This window comes from Mus caroli, unplaced genomic scaffold, assembly GCF_978045245.1.
Source record: "Mus caroli unplaced genomic scaffold, Mus_caroli_1 scaffold_2, whole genome shotgun sequence".
In the NCBI taxonomy this organism is placed as follows: domain Eukaryota; kingdom Metazoa; phylum Chordata; class Mammalia; order Rodentia; family Muridae; genus Mus; species Mus caroli.
In genome coordinates, this window is record NW_028227257.1 from 159418456 (window position 1) to 159434772 (window position 16317).

The 16317-nt window shown below is 39.4% G+C and overlaps 1 protein-coding gene across 1 annotated transcript in view; it reads right to left on the reverse strand.

Annotated features, from left to right (window-relative positions):
* Gpr158 (G protein-coupled receptor 158) overlaps positions 1 to 16317 on the reverse strand; it is a 406464-nt gene that overhangs the window by 363006 nt on the left and 27141 nt on the right. The gene's annotated exons all lie outside the window — the stretch shown is intronic.

Here is a 16317-nt window from a genome sequence, read left to right on the forward strand (position 1 = left end):
TCTCTTATCCGAGGCTCCCATTTCCAAATTTTCAGATGTGAATATGTATCCTGTAGTAACTGAAGAAACCAAAAAGTGAAAAGGGGCCATTGCAGGATGAAGGAGCAATAGAGAGGAGAAGAGTAAGGTATGGTGGAAGAAATAGAAAAATTGGGAAGCTCTGATTAGAGGGAGTGAAGGGAAATAAATGCATAAAGGGGAGTGAAATAAAAGTAAGACTGACCAGGCAATGGTGGAGCACGCCTTTAATCCCAGCACTTGGGAGGCAGAGGCAGGCAGATTTCTGAGTTCAAGGCCAGCCTGGTCTACAGAGTGAGTTCCAGAACATCCAGGGATACACAGAGAAACCCTGTCTCGAAAAAACAAAAAATAAAAAAATAAAATAAATGATGATAGATAGATAGATAGATAGATAGATAGATAGATAGATAGATAGATAAGTAAAAGTAAGACTGTCTGAAAGTTCAAGGAACAATATTATCTACCTAAAAATACCTATATTGCACAACATAGAAATATACATACTTGATTTGAATGAAATTTTCCAACCTTACCCGACAGTGCACCCTCCAGGAGTCAAAGATCATCTAACAAAAATCCCAACACCAGACATGAAAAGTCCTCTTTTGAATTATTGGACAGAATTGTCCAAGAGACTCTCAAAACATCACAAGGTATTTCTATTGCCTTTGGCTGCTCCGCAAAGATGGAAGAAAAGTCCCTATTTCTGAAGATATCATAAACTCCAGACAAAGGGCCCATAGACCCCTGAGCTGGGGCCTACCTGCATAAGTACTCCCTAAGGACTAGCTTTCATAGTACCAGTTTACATAGCACTATGTAAACTTTCAAACAAGAGAAGCAACAGTCCTATACAGCCACATCAATGACCAGCATCACAAATAACCATAAGAATGTCATAGTGGCACACATACCTTAGGGGTAGCCAACAGCTCTCTGGTTGGACTTAAGGCTATTCAACAAGAGGAAAATTGTATCTGGCACTAGGAAACCCAGAGCTGGTGAAATCATGGTATCTTGGAGGAGAACCTACAATCACCACTTTATTAAACCACTATAATCCCTTACTACATTCTAAATATTTGTTTTTATACCAACAAATATGTGTACTTCTTATCTCTCATCAAGGAAAGGTCTCCTACAGAAACCCACAACCAATCAAAGAGTTGTGGGTACCAGTCCTAAAACAGCTCCTCCATCTAAGGCTCAGGAATCATTGCAGAAAGGGGGCTGGGGGTGGAAAGATTGTAATGTAGAGGCACAGAGAGTTTGCTATGAGATTGTGTATTCTAATTATGTCAGAAACTACATCCACAAAGTCTCACTAACCTGACTGAGCTAAAGAAGTACAACAGTAAACATGCTAATGGAGGGGAGGGGACAAGAGGCCTCAACCCTACAACAGAGTATCTCACCAACTAAGGAATACTGAGAGCAGAAAAACTAGTCTTCCCCAGAGAGCACACCAATTGGTTGTCCAACACAAAATGGTCAACCTTAAAAAAAAATAATACAAGTAATATTATACAGACTGGGCAGGTTATATTCATGTACTTAAGAATATATAGATGATATAGATACAGATTAGATTTAGATAAAGATATAAATGTGTGTGTGTGTGTGTGTGTATAAAAATATTTAATGAAAAAAGAGACCATGAACTGGAAAGAAGACAAAGAGTTCTCTTTCCCTTAAGAGAAGACTTGGAAGCAGAAAAGGGAAGGGGAAATGATATGATTATATTATTATAATCTCAAAAAATACAAGAAATCTTTTTTTAAAACCACATTATATCCGTCTAAACAAGCATAATACTAAACATCACCACCTATATGAGGTGTAAACAAAGTTGATAAAGTCCATTGTAGTCAAGAAAGAAAATAGAGTTGTGAGTTATCTTTATATTATATATGATATATCATTATATTATCACATGACTAGATGTGGGAGGAAAGGGGAAAGGCTACCACAGTCACTGGAGGTCACACTACAAACACTTTCATAATTCAAAATCTAACCAGCTCTGAACAAGGTGGGAAAATGGGGTATTTTATTGCATTGTGCCTTATTCCTTAGCCTACCCATAGCTCCAACACATACTTCAATATGGTGAGAGCATAGCTGCCTATTTTTTTTTCTTTTTTAATATTTTTATTACATATTTTCCTCAATTACATTTGCAATGCTATCCCAAAAGTCCCCCATAGCGCCCCCCACTTCCCTACCCACCCATTCCCATTTTTTTGGCCCTGGCATTCCCCTATATTGGGGCATATAAAGTTTGCAAGTCCAATGGGCCTCTCTTTCCATTGATGGCCGACTAGGCCATCTTTCGATACATATGCAGCTAGAGACAAGAGCTCCGGGGTTCTGGTTAGTACATCATGTTGTTCCAACAATAGGGTTGCAGATCCCTTTAGCTCCTTGGGTACTTTCTCTAGCTTCTCCATTGGGAGCCCTGTGATACATCCAATAGCTGACTGTGAACATCCACTCCTGTGTTTGCTAGGCCCCGGCATCGTCTCACAAGAGACAGCTATATTTGGGTCCTTTCAGCAAAATCTTGCTAGTGTATGCAATGGTGTCAGCGTTTAGAAGCTGATTATGGGATGGATCCCTGGATACGGCAGTCTCTAAATGGTCCATCCTTTCATCACAGCTACGAACTTTGTCTCTGTAACTCCTTCCCTGGGTGTTTTGTTCCCAATTCTAAGAAGGTGCATGCTGTTAGCATAAACACCATGACCAAAAAAAAAAAAACTTGGGGAGGCAGGAGAAGGCATATTTCATCTTACGAGACAGTCCGTCATCCAAGGAAACCAAAGCCAGAACTCAAGCCAGGAACCTGGAAGCAAGAAGTGCAGCAGAAGCCATGGAGAAGTGGTGCTTACTGGCTTGCTCCCATGGTTTTCTCAGTCTGCCTTCTTATACAACCAAAAAAAAAAAAAAAAAAAAAAAAAAACCCAAAAAACAAAACAAAACAAACAAACAAACAAACAAAAAAACAGCCCAGGTATGGCACCACTCACAGTGAGCTAGATCCTTCCAGAAAATACCCCAGAAATCCCAGAAAATATTCCTCCTGGACATCAAGAAAATACCCCCAGAAAATTGCCTTCAGACCAATATTATGGAGGCATTTTATCAATTGAAGTTCCCACTTCCCATATGTCATGTTTTACATCAAAATGCCATGAAGTCAATCAGTACAGATATTGGTCATCTTAAACAGGAACACTGAGAAATTTCCAAAATGTGTATTAGTTCATTCAAAAGCAATAGATTTTAACATGGTAAATAGTGTAGTTATAAAGAATTATATTTTCAAAAATACCTAGAATATCTTTATTTTACATTCCTGAAATTATCTTTGGTGTTTGCCTTACTCCAAAACATCTCTGTTCAATCTGCCTCTGCAACACAGCTTTCTGAAGCTCTCTTTACCCTGAAGACAGTTCAAAAGTGAAGCAATGGCTTTGAATTGTCATGAAAATGTTTTTACCTTCACAGATTTCCTTGACTGGGTCTAACGTCTTCCAGGAGTCCTATGAGTTATCTCTGAACTGTGGGCTTCAACAGAACTAGAATATTGACGGAGCCAAGCCTGTGACTCAATCAATACACATAGAAATACAAAACTGACTCTTCAAGGGAACAAAATACCCACGGAAGGAGTTACAGAGACAAAGTTTGGAGCTAAGACAAAAGGATGGACTATCCAGAGACTGTCCCACCTGGGCATCCATCCCATAATCAGCCACCAAACCCAGACACTATTGCATATGCCAGAAAGATTTTGCTGAAGGGACCCTGTTATAGCTGTCTCGTATGAGGCTATGCCAGGGCCTCACAAATACAGAAGTGGATGCTCACAGTCATCTATAGGATGGGACACAGGGCCCCCAATGGAGAAGCAAGAGAAAGCACCCAAGGAGCTGAAGGGATCTGCAACCGTATAGGTGGAACAATATGAACTAACCAGTACCCCCCAGAGCTCGTGTCTCTAGCTGCATATGTAGCAGAAGATGGCCTAGTCGGCCATCACTAGGAAGAGAGGCCCCTTGGTATTGCAAACTTTATATGCCAGGGCCAAGAAGTAGGAGTGGGTGGGTAGGGGAGCAGGGAAGAGGGAGGGTATAAGGAACTTTCGGGATAGCATTTGAAATGTATATAAAGAAAATATCTAATAAAAAATAAATAAAATAAATAATTTTTTTAATTAAAAAAAAATCCTGACTCTTCAGCCTGACTCATCATGGGATTGTACATACTAGCAGAGAAAAAACTGCTTTCTTATGCATAAAGCAGAGATTGTACTGACAAGCCAATAGTACACTCTCCTGAAATAATTACATAATCAAGACTGGGTCGCAACTTCAGTTCATTATAATAATTACAACAAGATAAGAACGTGGCTGAGGACAGCTCTCTTTCCTGAAGAACTAAAGAAATAAAATGGATATCTACATGTTAGCAAGGTGAAGATGCTCTGTCCAGGAGGCAAAGCCTTTTCAAAGTCTTTCTCAGTCTTAGGAGCCTAGGAAAACTTCTCCCCTATCAAGGAGACTAGGCATTCATTCTTTCTTTCTTTACATACTTTCCTGCAATGTGTGAAATAGTTGTACATTTTCTCTACTAACAGTTCTCTGTTTTTTTTTCTCTCCTAATCCTTATATTTTCAAAGGCCTTTCAATCCAGTTTCATTGATTAAATTTACTGACTTACCCATCTCTCCATACACATGTGAGTCTACATTGTGAGATACAAAAATACATATATAATAAGTGTGATACAGTTTGTTGTGATCTTGTACATTTTGTACAACAGTAACACAAAATGTAAATACGCTCATCACATGTGGGAAAGTGCAATGACTTCAAATGAAAAAAAAAAACTATTTACACATTGCTTTCAGGGCAAAAGCACTGTGACATCATCTCAAGACTCCATGTACCACTAACAGTATCATCTACCTACTCATTCTCTCTCCAATGTATAAACTGTGGGGAGATAAAGACGGTGATAATCTTAAATTAACACATATGAGCCACCTAGTAAAGACAGCAGAAATAACAATGGCCATAGTACTGAGATGAGGAGGGTGATGGTAGATAAGACTTGGTCTTAAGGAAAGGATGGATGTCAAGGAATGGAGTTTAACTCTTGTATAACACAGTCAGTTGAAGCTTTCTGAATCCGTCAAAGACTGTAGCTAAGCAACACGGTTTTTCCCTGTGCTCCAAAGGGGACTGCTGAACATCAGTAGCCTGGTTCCTCACTGAGAGCTTTGACAAGTTTCCACCATGTTTTATGTAAGTGTAGTGAAGGGAGTGCCAGATCAGATCTGATTTGCCATCATAATGGGATTTTTTTCCCCACATGAGCTAATGATGCAGTTATATTTAACCCCCAGAAGTCACCCTCAAGCACTTGCTGTATACTCAGATTGCGTCTCATGTCTCGATTTAGACAACTAGCAATTTTTCTGCTGCAGAGTATGACAAAGCAAGGGTTTAATAGGTAGGTTTACCCCTCCCAATTGGTTCTACTATAAATGTAGTTGCATATCCTGAATCTGTTCACTAACTTTAAATTTCCTCCACTGCTTCCTCACCAAACTGAAAAGGTTAAAGGAGTCTGGCACTCTGAGTCCATGTCCATTGGCGTGTGTGTAGATCTTTATCCACTAAACTCGGCCTTGTCAGGACTTTTAAGCCTCAGAGATGCCTAGCAGTATTTTACAATTTTATTTCCAAGAGTGGAATCCAAATTTCCTTATATATTTTCATAACTATTTACCTTGGCATCCCTGCTCATGATGATCTGGGCCTCTATATTCACTTACATTGCGTTACTGCATCCTAATTTGTATTCTAAATCTCTGCACAGGATACTGGTCTCTCAGGTGATGTCCAGACGATTATGCAAAGCTTTCACAATCCCCTTGGGTTCTGTTTCAAACTGGACAGTTCCACAATTCCAAGTGGCAATCATACATTAAAAACCAAGAGTAGCACATACAGAAAGAAACTCCTGCTGTCTGTCAATTTAGAGGCTCATAATTGATAATAAGGAACTATGAGTACTTTACCCTAAATGAGATGTTTCTATCAGCCTCACAACTACCACAGTGTCTCAGAGAGCTTCACATAAGAGTAGGCTGAAAAGATGTAAGAGCTGAAGGATGAAAAGAAGTCTTGTAAAGTGCTGTCTTCTAGAGGCAGCATAGCTCTTGTGGTAGTGGTTGTGGTTCCATGTACAAGATCAAGCCAATCAAGCTTCCAACAAACATGGGGGAGGAGCTCTCCAGGCTGCATCTGTTACTGGGAGCTATTGGCAATCAATAGTCATTGAGAGAGGGAAAATCATTTGTCTTTTCTATTAACCTGGCGTCGCCACTAGTAAGAATACCATGCTCCATTGGATGGCCCTATACCTGTGCACATACGGGCAACACTAATCAGACGTGGTAGGTTATCAGAAAGGAGGAGAGGGAAGATGAGGAAAAAAATGTATCTTTAATTTTTTTTAAACCTTATTTTTAATGATGGTTCTTAAACACTTTAACCTTCCTTTTAGCCCACATCCCACGGAGATAGTTGTAAAGAAAGGATATGGGCGAAGTGGACCTGTTGTTTAAAAAGGTTCTTTCAAGACCCTGTGCTCAGTCCAATGGTTGGCCGAAAGCATCTGCTTCTACATTGATAGGGCTCTGGCTGAGCCTCTCAGGAGACATCCATATCAGGTTTCCAATGGAGGAGTTAGGGGAAGGACTGAAGGAGCTGAAGAGGTTTGTAACCTCATAGGAAGGACAACAATATCAACCATCCAGACCTCTCAGAGCTCTTAGGGACTAAACCACCAACCAAAGAGTACACAGCAGGTACCCATAGCTCCAGCCTCATATGTAGCATAGGATGGCCTTATCTGGCATCAATGGAAAGGGAGGCCCTTGGTCCCGTGAAGGCTTGATGCTCCAGCATAGAGGAATGCTAGGGTGGTGAGCTGGGAGTGGGTGGATGAGAACAGGAGCACCCTCATAGAAGCAGGGGGGAGGGGTTGGATAGGGGGGGTTTGGAGGGGAAACCAGGAAAGGGAATAACATTTGAAATGTAAATAAGTAAAATAACCAATAAAAATTTTTTAAAAAAGGGTTCTTCGGAGCAACTCCTGTCTGTGTTGTCTGGAAATTGGCAATTCAGTTCACACATCAGCAGCAGCAGCTCAATCCACTGGCAAAGACTTCATGGAAATACCAGCAGTCCAGTCAGCAGGAGGTACCAACAGGAACAACAGGAGAAATTCTCCACTGTGCCTTACTCAGGGAAGAGAAGATCAGCGAAGGCTAGAGACCCACAAGCATTGCACAGCTAGCTATATAAGCAAGCCTAGCTCAGCCTCCTGCAATGTCCATTAGGTCCTATTTATACTCTCCAATCATCATGTGTCCTCCACGTGCCTTGCCTCAGCAACTGCATGGTGGCTTACATCTGCAATCCCAGCATTTGGAAGCTGACTCAGAAGGATAATATGTTGAAGACTAGCCTGGGAAACATGGCTAGGAGGCTAGAGATGGCAGCTCCATGGCAGAGCCAATGGTTACATGATAGTGTCTGGGACAGATCCCCAGCATTGATGTCTGTGGACCTTTCCATGTACTGCGCATGGATAAGGTTTTGTGAACTTCTTATTTTTGTAACATTTTGGACAGTCCAGAAATAAGAAGAAACTAATAATAAATCCTAAAGTAATTGTTAGTAATAACGTTAAGTTTTCTTTTAAAATAATTCTTGGATTTACAGATAATTTTAGCATTTACTAAAAATGAGAGCAATTTCCATGTTAATGAGATAGGTATTGCTTATTTGCTTTTACATAAAGAATTAAATATTACCAGATTTTCGATACTGTATCTTCAAAGTTATTCAAAATCGATAAATAACTTTGATTTCATAATTATCGATGCTGATAACATCCCCAAATAAATATGCAGCACAAAATGGCAGCAGTATGTTTAGGGCCATAAAATTAAGAAGGTCTGTCCTAATCCCAAGCAAAAATTCATTTCATCATTTTTATGAAATTCCAATCAGCAACTCAATAGTTTTTTAAAAAAAAAACAAACATTCTAACACATTATCCTCAGGGATATACATATATGATAGTGAGAAAATAATAAAAGAATATTTTTCCATAATTATATGTTAAGTTTCTATAACAGCATAAACTCTGAAGCCAGAGAAGGGGCTCAGCAGTTCAGAGTACTGGTTCCGCTTGGAGAGGACGTGGGTGGTCTGACCTCTGTGTGCTCAGAAGCAAGGTAGCAAGACAGCCATGATTGCAACAGAGAACCTTGCCTGAAACATCTGGAATTCATGCCATGTTGGATTTCAATTAATTTTTGGTCTTTATGTGTTCAGAGACCTACTGTTGCCATTTTTCACATATAAGGCAATAGCCTACAGTAAGACTGTGGGAGCCAGCTTACACAAATCACCCTACATTGATTTCCAAAGTTTTTATCCAAAGACTCATTATAAAAGGGGTTGGCAGTTTGGCATCTTACCAAGCCCCTACCTACCTAGTAAATACATTTGAGAAAGACTTCCTCCTACCATGACTGTTCTCAGTAACCTCTGAGTCCTCATAAATTGTTAAATCATGCTGGAGAGCCTGTTTCTATTACCACTATCTGCCAGTGAGTAAAGCATGAAGTTCATTTCAAGTAGCAATATGGTATTATATTTTAATACATCATAACTTATTTGGCCAATTCTGTATTGTGAATTGTTTTCCAGATTTTCAGTGCACCCTACTGTAATTAATTCTGTGGCACACAGATGTGCATAACAGTTTCAGAAGATTGTCTTTGGCAAACACAGCTTGAAAAACCAGTTTAAACCAAGAAATGTGTACTTTTAATAATAGTAGTTTTACCATCTTACCAGAAAGTTCAATCATAGCTACATGTATACCAATTCTGAAGTATAACCCATCACACAGTATAATAATTTGACTGTTTGATTTGGTGAGATGAGGTCTTACTATGTTCCATATTGGTCTTGAAATCACAATCCCTGGTCCTTGGCTTATTGAGTACAGACAGGGACTACTGTTTGCCAATCTAGTAGCCAAAATACTTTTACTTCTTGGAACTGTATGAAGTTTGGTTTTTATGATAAAGATTATTTTTCATGTATCCAAGTTAATATTCTATATGTATGTTAGTCACTTAGCACTTCATCAATTGCATTTTCAAGTTCCATAGAATGAAGTGATTGACTTAAATTATGATTATCTTTGTTACTCCATGTTAGTTTAGGGATAAGAAATACACTTGGAACAAACACCTATAACACTAGCACTTAGAAGCTGAGGTGGGGGTAGGTAATTGTTGCAACCCTGAGCCTAGCCTGGGTACTAGGCTAGCCAGGACCACATAGCAAGTCTCTATCACACACACACACACACACACACACACACACACACACCTGTGCAAGATGCATTTGAGTTAATCTATCAAAGAAGTACTCTTTAGAAAATCAAATTTACACATTGTTGATTATTAAATTACCAGTGAAACTGGGTTCAGCAAATTCCAAACAGAGAAAGCCAGTATATCTAATTAAATCTGAGGAAACTAAAGTAAAGGGGCTTGCATGAGACAGCATTAGAAGCAGTAATCTGCCATTTAGCTAGAACACAACCCACAATTTACAATGGTACATAAGAAAAGGTATGTAGTGTTCCTGTGAAGGAGATGTCTAGATAACCACAAAGCTTTGATGTCTTTTAGATTCCCACAAAAGATTCATATTCTCCCAGACCACAAGAAGGCAAAGGGCACTGTGCACCCTTGTTTCAGTTGCTGGGAGCATGGAATTGAGAACCAAGTTTTATCTCATCAATTTGTATAAATCAAAACTTAGTTTAGGAACTCTCAAGAACATAACAAAACCTCCAGAAAAAAAATCAGCATCTCCTAATTTTAGCAGAAAAAAAAATTATGTAAGAAATCCAAGCAGGTTAATGATTCACAACTCTGAAAACAAATTAGGGAAATCCACTTAGCTGGGCTTGGGCCTCATTCAGCTCCTCCATAAAGCAAGACAGTCTTACTTAACCACAAGATATTTAACCTAATGGAAAGAGAGCTTAACAGTGGCTGAAGAGTTGAGAAAGGGGTTACCATTTTTACTTTGGAAGTTACGCTAGAAGAGAACAAAAGCAATGTGTGAAGATGAAGGGAAGCCTTCAACAGAGAACTGTCTGCAGATTTCTGCTCAGCACCTGGCACCCTGTAACAGACCTCGGAGGACCCAATTACTGTACTTCATTCTGATAAGGAAGTTTTACTTCCCTTTAAATGAACACTTTGCTCTAACAAAAGTGAAAAGGAAAGCCATGGCACAGTGTGAGCACTGTTTAACCATCTGGATGATGGCCAATTTACCGCTTGCCGTTTCTAGCATAAAATAAACTCATGAATGAGCACATGCAAGGGTCTTTCTTTTTCTCTGAGACAAAACCTTGTCCTAGACTCACAATCCTCTTGCCTTGGCACTTCTGATGTCCAGGGTTCCAGCACAAGCTGCCCTCCTTGGCTCTGGCCTCACTTTGTTTCCACTGGGTTAATATGGTAGCCCAGGAGAAGATTTCAGTACCTGATATCCGGTTCAAGATTGTCCTTAATGTCCCTCAGTGAATCAGAAGGCAGTGTAACTGATTCAACTGCACATAGGAACTCAGAGATTTGCAAGCCTTCAAAGCCTGTGTCCCCTGTGCACTATGAGCTAGTTTATCTTCTAGAATTAGCTGGCCTCCTCTGTGTCCAATATGGTAGACACTTGATGACAAGCAGCTATAAAATGCTTGAATAAGATTATAGAGGCCATTTACCTGAATTTTTTCATTTTATTTAATTTTAGTTATTATAAACTAATACTAGGAGCTAGATATGGCTAGTGCCTCTCCCAATGGGCAGTACAATTTCAGAATATTTCTAAAAATTCCACTGAAAATAAATGTCGTGCACGGAAGAACTAATAAACAGCTGCTTCCAAATTTTTCACTAAATCAGAAACTAAGCTGAAGATCTCTGAGAGGGCTGGAAACCCCATGATGCTCAAGGGAATAGTTTCAAAAGAAGGGCCAAGTAAGGCTATCTTTAATTCTCTGCTTAAATTCCTCTTCTCATACACTTCATATACATATACTCATAAATAATACCCATTCTTACATTTTAAAACATATGTTCTAACTAGAATGATGTGAAATTACAGACACACTCATACACAAGACAGTCCATTGACATGGAGAGACATGAGGGATGCTATCTATGATGTGTGTGTGTGTGTGTGTGTGTGTGTGTGTGTGTGTGTGTGTGTGTGTGTGTTTGTGTGTGAGTATGTTACATATATGGGTATATGCAATCTTCCCAGCCCTAAAATTACATTTTTAATATTTTTTTAATTTTTAAATTGTGCACATATGTGTATATCTGTATGAGAGTATAAGCACATATGAGTGCAGGTGCAGGGGGCACCAAGTCCCCTGTAGGTGAACATACAGACAGCTGTAAGCCCCTCAATATGGGTGCTAGGAATCAAACTTTGGTCCTCTGTAATAGCAGTATGCATTCTAACTGCTGAAACATCTTTCCATCTCCCAAAGTGACATTTTAACGATTCTGAAAAAGTATCTCAAAGTGAGAATAACTGAAAATGTCTTTTTCAAAATGTTTCCAGTGTTATGTGAATTTTGTTGCCAAAATCTACAAATGTTCAGAGCCCTGCAATGTAAACTTGAAGATAAAAGATTATATAAACATATAATCCTATAAAATACTAAACACCCAGGTGTCAGATTAGCTTATAGAGACTAACTCTAGGTAAGATAAAAAATTGCTGGCTGTATTTTTGCATAACCCTTTGAAAAACTCATAAATAAAACTGAAAAATAGGCAACATGATTTAGCAAAAAGAGGCAACAGCTGTTTCCATCCCTTTGGATTAATAGATCCTTGCAAAGTATTTTTGTCACTGTGACAGATGTTAAAACTGGTTATAAAACCAGCTGACCCTAGAAACCTTTGGATCACAGCATTCCCAAGGAAAGTTAATAATGTTATCAAAGAATTGGTTGTAACAGCCGGTCGTGGTGGCACACGCCTTTAATCCCAGCACTTGGGAGGCAGAGGCAGGCGGATTTCTGAGTTCGAGGCCAGCCTAGTCTACAGAGTGAGTTCCAGGACAGCCAGGACTACACAGAGAAACCCAGTCTCAAAAAACAAAAACAAAAACAAAAAAACCAAAAACAAAACAAAACAAAAAAAGAATTGGTTATAACATTCTCTATCAAAAAATCTACAAAAAAATATTTTTTAAATTTACAGCATTGCAAGTTAACTGTAATACTGTCATTACAGATATTACTTTTCCAAAATAATACCAATTTCATCTAAGTACTCCATCTTTATGCCAACTTGATTATGTTTCCTGGTTTATAAAAAGATATGTAAATATTACAAAAATTGTATACTCTGTATATTAAAAATTTAGGAGGCACCTAATGTTCATTAAAGCCCTATAACCAAGTAGTTTAAAGCAATGGTCTTAGTAATTTCATTTTCAATTTTTCTTTATTGCTATAGTAGAAATCCATAAAAGGAGACTTTGAAAATGAAAGTCAACTCATTTTGTATTTCTGTACAGCAGAATATGTTGTGTGCTCATAGCAGCAGTAGGAAAATCAGCTGAGAATTAAATTGATACTGAAAGCGTGGTCTGAAGGGATTGGGTCCGTTAAGAAGAATCACCGTGCACGCCATCCTCAGAGGTGGCCTAAATCCTGTTTGCTATGTTCCTGGAGTGAGGCTGCTTCCAGACCTGGCTATCTGGACTCAGCCGTACTTCTGGGGTGTCTGCCATTTCCAACATCGACCCTGCTCTATGGATATCTTGTTTCAGGAGTTGAAAAGTCCCTGAAAATTACAAAGTGTAGTTTGTCCTGCTTAAGACTTGACCATGTATAAATCCCTCTGCTATTAACAGGAGGAGAATAATAAACATTAGCAAAATATAGAACCTACTCCAAGCTGTGATTGGTGTCCTGGTTTCTAATGATACATATTCATAAAGATAAAATCTTCATAGTAAAAATGTGACTCTTATTGTTTTCCAGTAAATGGCAGCTTATACAGTGACCCTGGAGTTAGAATCACAAGATCAGGACAAAAGAACACCACAGCAGATGAAAAAAAAAAAAAAACTCCAAGCAGGAGATTTTTTTTTTCCCAAAAAAGTGAACTCTTCAAGAAAAACTAGGTTCTTATCTCCAATTCACACCAGCAGAGAAGGAACGGGAAGGGCTTCCTAAGGTCTAGACATCAGGTATGATATGCAGCTACTGCAGCCTCATGAAGACACCAGCACCCCCTAGAGGAGCTCAGAGAAGCAAGACTAGTTTCTTGACAAATAGCCCTTATGTAAGATACACCACCCCACCAAGAACATCCTGAGGCCAACCCAGAACCAAAAACACGTTACTTTCTTTTTCTTTAATTTCCTTAATCTATTCTTCTCTCATATATTATATTCCCATGATGTTTTTACCTCCCTCCTCCCTTGTAAACTCCTTCCCCCATTTTCTCCCCCTCCCCCACCTGTCCCATCCACCTCTCCTCCATTTCCCTTCAGAAAAGGGCAGGCCTCTCATGGGTATAAACCAAACATGGAATATCAAATTGCAGTTAAGATTAGTCAGTTCCTCTCCTATTAAAGCTGAATGAGACAACCCAGTAGGGGGACCATTGACCGAATGCACACACAGAGTCAAAGACAGTCACTGCTCCCACTGTAAGGAGTCACACAGAAGACCGAGCTATACAGCTGTAACATACATGCAGAGGGACTAAGTCAGTCCCATGCATGCTTGATAGTTGTTGGTTCAGTCTCTGTGAGGCCCTATGAGCCCTGGGTAGTTGATTCTGTAAGTTATTCTGCAGTATTTATTGTAATGTCCTTGAGCCCTCTGGCTCCTACTCCTGCCTTCCACCCTTCCACAAGATTCCCCAAGCTCTACATGATGTGTGGCTGTGGGTCTCCGCATCTGTTTTCATCAGTTGCTGGATGAAGCCTCTCAGGAGTCATTTCATTGACTTTTTTCTCCTGTTGTATTTGGTTCTATCCTAGGTCTCCAGGTTATCTAGTCTCTCATGGCATGGGTCTCAAGCTGGACCAGTCATAAGCAAAATCTCTTTTAACTTGAGTACCTGGAAAAGCCACAGAGCTTAGAACCAGATTCTAATACAAAATATACACTGTCTTTTTATTTTTTCTCTCTCAAAAAAGTTTCTGAGTTTAAGTCTTTTGCCTGTATGTGTGTGTGTGTGTGTGTGTGTGTGTGTACCAGATGTGTGTCTGGAACTGTCAGAGACCAGAATTGGGCCCTAATCTCTTTGGTACCTGTTACAGGAGCTGTTCTGTGTATGCTGAAAACAGAATCCAGGGGCTTTGCTCAGCAGCCAGTGTTCTAACCTCTGAGCCCTCTATTCAGCCCCTCATTTCAGCTTCTTGATATTGTTTGTCCGCTAAGGTTCTTGCTACAGCATTTACAAATGACTCATTGAATTGCCAATGGTCCTAAAGAATATGCTTTTCAAAAAGTTTCACGATGAATTGAATAAATATAATACTTCCACATATAATTCTAAAAGCCACATATTTCAACCTAATCTTTGTTCATCCAGGATATAAAACACAGTAGTTCCTTGAAATAACTTATTTGAAAGTGTTAAAAGTACACAAGACTCAGAAAATTAATATTGAGGAAGCAATGAAAACAAATCAGTTTTCTAAACACAGTTGTTGGTAATACAACCATCCAGTTAAAAGAATGAATGCTATAAAGAAACCAAAACGACACAAAGAGTATTATGAGCTAAAAATGGCCTATCTTTCTGCTTCTAGATACACTGTTGAATGCAGCACCCCCCCCTGAAACAAGACTGCATAGAAATGGTCACTCTTAGACCAGTAACTGCGGTGGGACACCCAGCAGGAAAAATATAATCCATGCTAGCTAAAGACTATGCAAGTGCGCAAATGTAATTGCTATGGGGATAATAACCAAACTAAGGACAATCATCAATCATCAATTCAAATTTATATTTTTGGAATTGCCAGAGTAATCGAAAAGGAAGTAAACCCCCACCCCCACCCCCTGGCCCCCACTCAAAAAAATACCCCAAACCGTAGGAGGAATAAATATAGAAAGAGAATTTTATCTTTTGTGAACTAAGAAAGCAAAAAGGTTCAAACACATCCTACAGTTCCAGTAGGGTATGGGATTGAGCTACAGAGGGTTGGCTACATGAAGGTATACAGATGTGGAAGAGGTATGGGAACATGTGTGAAGAACCAAAGAGGTGAAGTAGTATCACAGTAACATGATTGAGGTGCCATAGGTAGAGAGTCATTGGAAATGATAGAGGTATTGGGGTACTCAGGGAGGGAGGTTTGAGGGACACTGAGAAAAATCATGGGAGTAGATAAAGGTGTATGTGACAGATAGGGGAGTGGAAGAATTTGGAAGGTTATTGGGAGTGTGGTGATCTTGGGAGTATCTGAGTGATCTATAATAGCATGGAATTGTTGGGTGTGCACATGGTGCACATACAAGGAGAATATATCCATATCTGTAGATGCATATACCTGTACACCTATAATTACAATGACAAAAATAAGTACTTAATGGCAACATCCTGCGGGCTTAAGTGTTCTTGCTTTGAAACCATATATATGTACTGTGCACAACTGTCATTCACAACTAGAAAAAGTTCAAATTAATGATGTTGGTTGTGACTTTGTAGAAACACCCTCTTATTGAAAACAAGTTGAGCCAATTTTCCTTACAAGTGTATGGAGTCAACATTGGGACATCCCAAGTGTTTAAGATCAGCAAACTGGAACTGTGTTCTTTTTCACAGTATCTTTGGACCTTAAAGACAGATTAGTGAGAACATATTTAGTATGTCACAGTGTTTCTCCTCTGAAACCACAAAAGGCAAGTGACAAGGGTCATTGTTATTGTGTTTTTCTGGACAAAAAAAAAGGGCCTGTGCAGAAGGCTGATCTCTGCTTCTTATTAACCAGAATCCCACCCGAGCAAGCAATGGGATAGTGAGAGGAAAGCACACACTGTAACCAGTATCTCTCCAGGCTCCTGCGTATAATTTTCTCCTTGTTTTCTAAATTGCCCTGCCACACCTGCTCTACAGCCTTTTAACAGATGGCA